The sequence below is a fragment of the Oncorhynchus masou genome, chromosome 13, assembly GCF_036934945.1.
Source record: "Oncorhynchus masou masou isolate Uvic2021 chromosome 13, UVic_Omas_1.1, whole genome shotgun sequence".
Taxonomy (NCBI): domain Eukaryota; kingdom Metazoa; phylum Chordata; class Actinopteri; order Salmoniformes; family Salmonidae; genus Oncorhynchus; species Oncorhynchus masou.
Genome location: NC_088224.1, coordinates 69,905,923 through 69,913,984, shown reverse-complemented (window position 1 = coordinate 69,913,984; position 8,062 = coordinate 69,905,923).

Here is an 8,062-nt window from a genome sequence, read left to right as displayed (position 1 = left end):
CATCCACAGTGGAATAGAGCTGTTTCTTGATCATTCACTGTGTAATATAGCAATATATTGATCATCCAGAGTGGAATAGAGCTGTTTCTTGATCATCCATGGTGGAATAGAGCTGTTTCTTGATCATCCACAGTGAAATAGAGCTGTTTCTTGATAATCCACATGGAATAGAGCTGTTTCTTGATCATCCATGGTGGAATAGAGCTGTTTCTTGATCATCCATGGTGGAATAGAGCTGTTTCTTGATCATCCATGGTGGAATAAAGCTCTTTCTTGATCATCCACAGTGGAATAGAGCTGTTTCTTGATCATCCATGGTGGAATAAAGCTGTTTCTTGATCATCCACAGTGGAATAGAGCTTTTTATTGATCATCCACGGTGGAATAGAGCTGTTTCTTGATCATCCACGGTGGAATAGAGCTGTTTATTGATCATCCATGGTGGAATAGAGCTGTTTCTTGATCATCCACGGTGGAATAGAGCTGTTTCTTGATCATCCACAGTGGAATAGAGCTGTTTCTTGATCATCCATGGTGACATAGAGCTGTTTCTTGATCATTGACGATGGAATAGAGCTGTTTCTTGATCATCCACAGTGGAATAGAGCTGTTTCTTGATCATCCACATTGGAATAGAGCTGTTTATTGATAATCCATGGTGGAATATAGCTGTTTTTTGATCATCCATGGTGGAATAGAGCTGTTTCATGATCATCCACAGTGGAATAGAGCTGTTTCTTGATCATCCACAATGGAATAGAGCTGTTTCTTGATCATCCACAGTGGATTAGAGCTGTTTCATGATCATCCAATGTGCAATAGAGCTGTTTCTTTATCATCCACGGTGGAATAGAGCAGTTTCTTGATCATCCACATGGAATAGAGCTGTTTCTTGATCAGCCACAGTGTGTATCCCCTTACACTGTGTATAAGACAGTAGTTTAGGAATTGTTAGTTAGATTACTTGTTGGTTATTACTGCATTGTCGGAACTAGAAGCACAAGCATTTCGCTACACTCGCATTAACATCTGCTAACCATGTGTATGTGACAAATAAAATTTGATTTGATTTGATTTGATTTAATAGAGCAATATCTTGATGATCCACAGTGGAATAGAGCTGTTTCTTGATCATCCATGGTGGAATAGAGCTGTATCTTGATCATCCATGGTGGAATAGAGCTGTTTCTTGGTCACCCACAGTGGAATAGAGATGTTTCTTGATCATCCATGGTGGAATAGAGCTGTTTCTTGATCATCCATGGTGGAATAGAGCTGTTTCTTGATCATCCACAGTGGAATAGAGCTGTTTCTTGATAATCCACGGTGGAATAAAGCTGTTTCTTGATCATCCACAGTGTAATAGAGCTGTTTCTTGATCATCCACAATGGAATAGAGCTGTTCCTTGATCATTGACGATGGAAGATAGCTGTTTCTTGATCATCCACAATGGAATAGAGCTGTTTCTTGATCATCCATGGTGGAATAGAGCTGTTTCTTGATTATCGACGATGGAATAGAGCTGTTTCTTGATCATCCACAGTGGAAGAGAGCTGTTTCTTGATCATCCATGGTGGGATAAAGCTGTTTCTTGATCATCCACAGTGGAATAGAGCTGTTTCTTGATAATCCATGATGAAATATAGCTGTTTCTTGATCATCCACAGTGGAATAGAGCTGTTTCTTGATAATCCATGATGAAATATAGCTGTTTTTTGATCATCTATGGTGGAATAGAGCTGTTTCTTGATCATCCACAGTGGAATAGAGCTTTTTCTTGATCATCCACAATGGAATAGAGCTGTTTCTTGATCATCCACAGTGGAATAGAGCCTTTTCTTGATCATCCAATGTGCAATAGAGCTGATTCTTTATCATCCACGGTGGAATAGAGAAGTTTCTTGATCATCCACATGGAATAGAGCTGTTTCTTGATCATCCATGGTGGAATAAAGCTGTTTATTGATCATCCACAGTGGAATAGAGCTGTTTCTTGATCATTCACTGTGTAATATAGCAATATATTGATCATCCAGAGTGGAATAGAGCTGTTTCTTGATCATCCATGGTGGAATAGAGCTGTTTCTTGATCATCCACAGTGAAATAGAGCTGTTTCTTGATAATCCACATGGAATAGAGCTGTTTCTTGATCATCCATGGTGGAATAGAGCTGTTTCTTGATCATCCATGGTGGAATAGAGCTGTTTCTTGATCATCCATGGTGGAATAAAGCTCTTTCTTGATCATCCACAGTGGAATAGAGCTGTTTCTTGATCATCCATGGTGGAATAAAGCTGTTTCTTGATCATCCACAGTGGAATAGAGCTGTTTATTGATCATCCACGGTGGAATAGAGCTGTTTCTTGATCATCCACGGTGGAATAGAGCTGTTTATTGATCATCCATGGTGGAATAGAGCTGTTTCTTGATCATCCACGGTGGAATAGAGCTGTTTCTTGATCATCCACAGTGGAATAGAGCTGTTTCTTGATCATCCATGGTGACATAGAGCTGTTTCTTGATCATTGACGATGGAATAGAGCTGTTTCTTGATCATCCACAGTGGAATAGAGCTGTTTCTTGATCATCCACATTGGAATAGAGCTGTTTATTGATAATCCATGGTGGAATATAGCTGTTTTTTGATCATCCATGGTGGAATAGAGCTGTTTCATGATCATCCACAGTGGAATAGAGCTGTTTCTTGATCATCCACAGTGGAATAGAGCTGTTTCTTGATAATCCATGATGAAATATAGCTGTTTTTTGATCATCCATGGTGGAATAGAGCTGTTTCTTAATCATCCACAGTGGAATAGAGCTGTTTCTTTATCATCCACGGTGGAATAGAGCAGTTTCTTGATCATCCACATGGAATAGAGCTGTTTCTTGATCATCCATGGTGGAATAGAGCTGTTTCTTGATCATCCATGGTGGAATAAAGCTCTTTCTTGATCATCCACAGTGGAATAGAGCTGTTTCTTGATCATCCATGGTGGAATAAAGCTGTTTCTTGATCATCCACAGTGGAATAGAGCTGTTTATTGATCATCCATGGTGGGATAAAGCTGTTTATTGATCATCCACAGTGTAATAGAGCTGTTTCTTGATCATTCACAATGGAATAGAGCTGTTCCTTGATCATTGACGATGGAAGATAGCTGTTTCTTGATCATCCACAGTGGAATAGAGCTGTTTCTTGATCATCCATGGTGACATAGAGCTGTTTCTTGATCATTGACGATGGAATAGAGCTGTTTCTTGATCATCCACAGTGGAATAGAGCTGTTTCTTGATCATCCACATTGGAATAGAGCTGTTTATTGATAATCCATGGTGGAATATAGCTGTTTTTTGATCATCCATGGTGGAATAGAGCTGTTTCTTGATCATCCACAGTGGAATAGAGCTGTTTCTTGATCATCCACAATGGAATAGAGCTGTTTCTTGATCATCCACAGTGGATTAGAGCTGTTTCATGATCATCCAATGTGCAATAGAGCTGTTTCTTTATCATCCACGGTGGAATAGAGCAGTTTCTTGATCATCCACATGGAATAGAGCTGTTTCTTGATCAGCCACAGTGTGTATCCCCTTACACTGTGTATAAGACAGTAGTTTAGGAATTGTTAGTTAGATTACTTGTTGGTTATTACTGCATTGTCGGAACTAGAAGCACAAGCATTTCGCTACACTCGCATTAACATCTGCTAAACATGTGTATGTGACAAATAAAATTTGATTTGATTTGATTTAATAGAGCAATATCTTGATGATCCACAGTGGAATAGAGCTGTTTCTTGATCATCCATGGTGGAATAGAGCTGTATCTTGATCATCCATGGTGGAATAGAGCTGTTTCTTGGTCACCCACAGTGGAATAGAGATGTTTCTTGATCATCCATGGTGGAATAGAGCTGTTTCTTGATCATCCATGGTGGAATAGAGCTGTTTCTTGATCATCCACAGTGGAATAGAGCTGTTTCTTGATAATCCACGGTGGAATAAAGCTGTTTCTTGATCATCCACAGTGTAATAGAGCTGTTTCTTGATCATCCACAATGGAATAGAGCTGTTCCTTGATCATTGACGATGGAAGATAGCTGTTTCTTGATCATCCACAATGGAATAGAGCTGTTTCTTGATCATCCATGGTGGAATAGAGCTGTTTCTTGATTATCGACGATGGAATAGAGCTGTTTCTTGATCATCCACAGTGGAAGAGAGCTGTTTCTTGATCATCCATGGTGGGATAAAGCTGTTTCTTGATCATCCACAGTGGAATAGAGCTGTTTCTTGATAATCCATGATGAAATATAGCTGTTTCTTGATCATCCACAGTGGAATAGAGCTGTTTCTTGATAATCCATGATGAAATATAGCTGTTTTTTGATCATCCATGGTGGAATAGAGCTGTTTCTTGATCATCCACAGTGGAATAGAGCTTTTCTTGATCATCCACAATGGAATAGAGCTGTTTCTTGATCATCCACAGTGGAATAGAGCTTTTCTTGATCATCCAATGTGCAATAGAGCTGATTCTTTATCATCCACGGTGGAATAGAGAAGTTTCTTGATCATCCACATGGAATAGAGCTGTTTCTTGATCATCCATGGTGGAATAAAGCTGTTTATTGATCATCCACAGTGGAATAGAGCTGTTTCTTGATCATTCACTGTGTAATATAGCAATATATTGATCATCCAGAGTGGAATAGAGCTGTTTCTTGATCATCCATGGTGGAATAGAGCTGTTTCTTGATCATCCACAGTGAAATAGAGCTGTTTCTTGATAATCCACATGGAATAGAGCTGTTTCTTGATCATCCATGGTGGAATAGAGCTGTTTCTTGATCATCCATGGTGGAATAGAGCTGTTTCTTGATCATCCATGGTGGAATAAAGCTCTTTCTTGATCATCCACAGTGGAATAGAGCTGTTTCTTGATCATCCATGGTGGAATAAAGCTGTTTCTTGATCATCCACAGTGGAATAGAGCTGTTTATTGATCATCCACGGTGGAATAGAGCTGTTTCTTGATCATCCACGGTGGAATAGAGCTGTTTATTGATCATCCATGGTGGAATAGAGCTGTTTCTTGATCATCCACGGTGGAATAGAGCTGTTTCTTGATCATCCACAGTGGAATAGAGCTGTTTCTTGATCATCCATGGTGACATAGAGCTGTTTCTTGATCATTGACGATGGAATAGAGCTGTTTCTTGATCACCCACAGTGGAATAGAGCTGTTTCTTGATCATCCACATTGGAATAGAGCTGTTTATTGATAATCCATGGTGGAATATAGCTGTTTTTTGATCATCCATGGTGGAATAGAGCTGTTTCATGATCATCCACAGTGGAATAGAGCTGTTTCTTGATCATCCACAATGGAATAGAGCTGTTTCTTGATCATCCACAGTGGATTAGAGCTGTTTCATGATCATCCAATGTGCAATAGAGCTGTTTCTTTATCATCCACGGTGGAATAGAGCAGTTTCTTGATCATCCACATGGAATAGAGCTGTTTCTTGATCAGCCACAGTGTGTATCCCCTTACACTGTGTATAAGACAGTAGTTTAGGAATTGTTAGTTAGATTACTTGTTGGTTATTACTGCATTGTCGGAACTAGAAGCACAAGCATTTCGCTACACTCGCATTAACATCTGCTAACCATGTGTATGTGACAAATAAAATTTGATTTGATTTGATTTGATTTAATAGAGCAATATCTTGATGATCCACAGTGGAATAGAGCTGTTTCTTGATCATCCATGGTGGAATAGAGCTGTATCTTGATCATCCATGGTGGAATAGAGCTGTTTCTTGGTCACCCACAGTGGAATAGAGATGTTTCTTGATCATCCATGGTGGAATAGAGCTGTTTCTTGATCATCCATGGTGGAATAGAGCTGTTTCTTGATCATCCACAGTGGAATAGAGCTGTTTCTTGATAATCCACGGTGGAATAAAGCTGTTTCTTGATCATCCACAGTGTAATAGAGCTGTTTCTTGATCATCCACAATGGAATAGAGCTGTTCCTTGATCATTGACGATGGAAGATAGCTGTTTCTTGATCATCCACAATGGAATAGAGCTGTTTCTTGATCATCCATGGTGGAATAGAGCTGTTTCTTGATTATCGACGATGGAATAGAGCTGTTTCTTGATCATCCACAGTGGAAGAGAGCTGTTTCTTGATCATCCATGGTGGGATAAAGCTGTTTCTTGATCATCCACAGTGGAATAGAGCTGTTTCTTGATAATCCATGATGAAATATAGCTGTTTTTTGATCATCCATGGTGGAATAGAGCTGTTTCTTGATCATCCACAGTGGAATAGAGCTTTTTCTTGATCATCCACAATGGAATAGAGCTGTTTCTTGATCATCCACAGTGGAATAGAGCCTTTTCTTGATCATCCAATGTGCAATAGAGCTGATTCTTTATCATCCACGGTGGAATAGAGAAGTTTCTTGATCATCCACATGGAATAGAGCTGTTTCTTGATCATCCATGGTGGAATAAAGCTGTTTATTGATCATCCACAGTGGAATAGAGCTGTTTCTTGATCATTCACTGTGTAATATAGCAATATATTGATCATCCAGAGTGGAATAGAGCTGTTTCTTGATCATCCATGGTGGAATAGAGCTGTTTCTTGATCATCCACAGTGAAATAGAGCTGTTTCTTGATAATCCACATGGAATAGAGCTGTTTCTTGATCATCCATGGTGGAATAGAGCTGTTTCTTGATCATCCATGGTGGAATAGAGCTGTTTCTTGATCATCCATGGTGGAATAAAGCTCTTTCTTGATCATCCACAGTGGAATAGAGCTGTTTCTTGATCATCCATGTTGGAATAAAGCTGTTTCTTGATCATCCACAGTGGAATAGAGCTGTTTATTGATCATCCACGGTGGAATAGAGCTGTTTCTTGATCATCCACGGTGGAATAGAGCTGTTTATTGATCATCCATGGTGGAATAGAGCTGTTTCTTGATCATCCACGGTGGAATAGAGCTGTTTCTTGATCATCCACAGTGGAATAGAGCTGTTTCTTGATCATCCATGGTGACATAGAGCTGTTTCTTGATCATTGACGATGGAATAGAGCTGTTTCTTGATCATCCACAGTGGAATAGAGCTGTTTCTTGATCATCCACATTGGAATAGAGCTGTTTATTGATAATCCATGGTGGAATATAGCTGTTTTTTGATCATCCATGGTGGAATAGAGCTGTTTCATGATCATCCACAGTGGAATAGAGCTGTTTCTTGATCATCCACAGTGGAATAGAGCTGTTTCTTGATAATCCATGATGAAATATAGCTGTTTTTTGATCATCCATGGTGGAATAGAGCTGTTTCTTAATCATCCACAGTGGAATAGAGCTGTTTCTTTATCATCCACGGTGGAATAGAGCAGTTTCTTGATCATCCACATGGAATAGAGCTGTTTCTTGATCATCCATGGTGGAATAGAGCTGTTTCTTGATCATCCATGGTGGAATAAAGCTCTTTCTTGATCATCCACAGTGGAATAGAGCTGTTTCTTGATCATCCATGGTGGAATAAAGCTGTTTCTTGATCATCCACAGTGGAATAGAGCTGTTTATTGATCATCCATGGTGGGATAAAGCTGTTTATTGATCATCCACAGTGTAATAGAGCTGTTTCTTGATCATTCACAATGGAATAGAGCTGTTCCTTGATCATTGACGATGGAAGATAGCTGTTTCTTGATCATCCACAGTGGAATAGAGCTGTTTCTTGATCATCCATGGTGACATAGAGCTGTTTCTTGATCATTGACGATGGAATAGAGCTGTTTCTTGATCATCCACAGTGGAATAGAGCTGTTTCTTGATCATCCACATTGGAATAGAGCTGTTTATTGATAATCCATGGTGGAATATAGCTGTTTTTTGATCATCCATGGTGGAATAGAGCTGTTTCTTGATCATCCACAGTGGAATAGAGCTGTTTCTTGATCATCCACAATGGAATAGAGCTGTTTCTTGATCATCCACAGTGGATTAGAGCTGTTTCATG